The 2,640-nt window shown below is 31.4% G+C and overlaps 1 non-coding gene across 1 annotated transcript; it reads right to left on the minus strand.

Annotated features, from left to right (window-relative positions):
• Positions 1–719: 719 nt before the first annotated feature.
• On the minus strand, positions 720–843 carry LOC111819377 (U6atac minor spliceosomal RNA). Its single transcript, XR_002823034.1, has one exon. It is a non-coding gene; the product is annotated as a U6atac minor spliceosomal RNA (small nuclear RNA).
• Positions 844–2,640: the final 1,797 nt, after the last annotated feature.

The following is a 2,640-nucleotide window of genomic DNA, read 5'->3' on the forward strand; positions in this document are numbered from 1 at the left end:
GTCGGGCTGTGTCTATTGAGATGACCATGTGGTTTTTGCTTTTGATTCTATTGGTGTGGCATGTTATATTAATTGATGTTCAGATGTTGATCCAAACTTGCATACTTGGGATAAATCTGACTTGATCGTGGTGTATAATTCTTTTCGTGCGTTGCTGAATTCTGTTGGTATTTTATTGACAATTTTTATGGCCATATTCAGAAGGGTATCGGCCTGTAGTTTTCTTTACTTGTGATATCTCTCTCTGGTATTGGTTTGCAGGTAATACCGGCCTCATAGAATGAGTTGGGAAGTGCTGCCTCCTCTTCTATTTTTGGAAGAATTTGTGAAGACTTACTATTAACTTTACTTTAAATGTTTGGTAGAATTTATCAGTGAAGTCGTCTGGGCCCGGACTTTTCTTCGTGGATACTTTTTGTTTTTCCTAATTCATTATTACTTTCTACATGTTATAAGTTTATTCAGATTGTCTGAATCTTCTTAAATCAGTTTCTATACTTTGTATATTTTTAATAATTTGCCCATTTCATCTATGTTACCTAATTTATTAGCTTCTAATTGTTCACAATCCATTGCCGTCTAGTTGATTCCAGCTCATAGTGACCCTATAGGACAGAGTAGAGCTGCCCCATAGGGTTTCCAAAGGGCAGCTGGTAGATTGAACTGCCCACCTTTTGGTTAGTAGCCAAGCCCTTAACCACTTTGCCACCAGGGGTCTGTCAAAACTGTGGTTAGATGCCACAAATTTGGTGGTAATGCTTTAACTATATGTGTTGTAAGGCCCGCGGGCCTCTTCCATCCTTGTCAAGGGGAGTTCTAACCTTTACTCCTTTTGTACAACTTGAAAGGCAATGAGTTTTTTTTTGTTTTTTGTTTTTTTTTTTTAGTAATAACGCATCCACTTTCATTTCTAATTCCAGTAATATTAGTCTTCTTTTTTTTGGTCAATCTAGCTAAAGTTTGTCAATGTTGTTGAATTTTTCCAAGAACTATCTTTTAGTTTCATTAATTTTCTCTTTTGTTTTTATGGTTATTTCATTAATTTCCACTCTAATCTTTATTAATAATTTTCCTTCCTTCTGCTTGCTTTACATTTAGTTTATTCATTTTCCAGTGTCTTAAGGTAGAAGTTTAGGTTATTGATCTGAGATCTTTCCTCTTTCTTAATATAGGCATTTAAATCTATATATTTTTTTCCTTTAAGCAGTTTTAGCTGCATCGCATAAGTCTTAGTATGTTGTGCCTTCATTTTCATTTATATTAAAGTATTATTTTAATTTCCCTTTTGATTTCTTCTTTGACCTATTGGTTATTCAGGATTTTTTTGTTTAATTTTCACATATTTTCAAGTTTCTCAAATATTTTTCTTTTATTGATGTCTAATTTCATTCCACTGTGGCTAGATAATGTAACTTTGTATTATTTCTATCCTTCTATATCTACTGAGGTTTGTTTTATAGTTTAGCGTACAGTCTATTCTGAAGAATGTTATATGATATATGTTTTGAAGAATGTTATATGATATATGCTTATCATTGTTATATTTGTTATATTCTATCAGTATAAAATGTCACTCTTAATCTCTAATAATATTTCTTGTTTTAAAGTCTATTTTTTCTGAGACTAGTATACCTATTCCAACTTTCTTGTGGTTGCTGACTGCATGATGTATCTTCTTCCATCCTGTTACTTTCTTTTCTTTTTTTTTGTATCTGTGAGTCTAAAGTTGTTTCTTGTAAACAGCATATAGTTGATCTTGTTTTTTTATCCAATCTGACAGTCTGTACCTGTGGATTGGGTTGTTTAATCCATTCACGTTTAATATTATTATTGATGCAGTGGGATTTATGCCTGTCGTTTTACTTTTTTGTTTTCTATATGGCTCATGTATTTTTTTGTTTCTCTTTTTCTTCTTTACTGCCACCCTTTGCATTAAGTGAATATTCTCTAATATAGCTTTTGAAACTCTTTAATACCTTTTTTTTTCCACTATAACTTTTTAGTTGTTTCCTGAGAAGTTTCTCTAAGGCTTCCCATATACGTATTATCCTATCAGACATAGCTTCAGATTTATGTTAACTTAATTCAAGTGAGATATAGAAATGTTACCCCTAGTAATTCTATTCTGTATCATCCTTTTTTGTGACAGTGTTGTTAGACATATTACATCTATAAATGTTACAAACTCAATAATACTTTGTTATAATTATAACTTTATATAATTTTATGTCTTTTAAAGAAGTTGAGAGAACAAATACATGTTTATAGCTTTTGTTATACAAATCTTCTCACTTATCATTTCTTGTTCTCTTTATTTGTTCCTATGGATTCAAGTTAACATGGAGTCATTTTCTTATCCAAATACAGCTTTGCTTCCATTCACCTCCTTTGTGCTATTATGGGCAAATATATTGCATTTATATATGTTATACATCCAACAATACATTATATACATAGTGTTTTATACAACTACTTTTTAAATCAGCCAAGAAAAGAAAGGAGAAAAAATTATGTGCTTCTATTGGTTTTTATAATGATGTAATCACGTTTACCCTATGGGGCAATTCTACTCTGTCCTATGGGGTCACCATGAGTTGGAATTGACTTGACGGCAATGAATGGATTTGTTTTTTGTTTAAT

Source organism: Trichechus manatus, unplaced genomic scaffold (genome assembly GCF_000243295.1).
Source record: "Trichechus manatus latirostris isolate Lorelei unplaced genomic scaffold, TriManLat1.0 scaffold00430, whole genome shotgun sequence".
Classification (NCBI taxonomy): domain Eukaryota; kingdom Metazoa; phylum Chordata; class Mammalia; order Sirenia; family Trichechidae; genus Trichechus; species Trichechus manatus.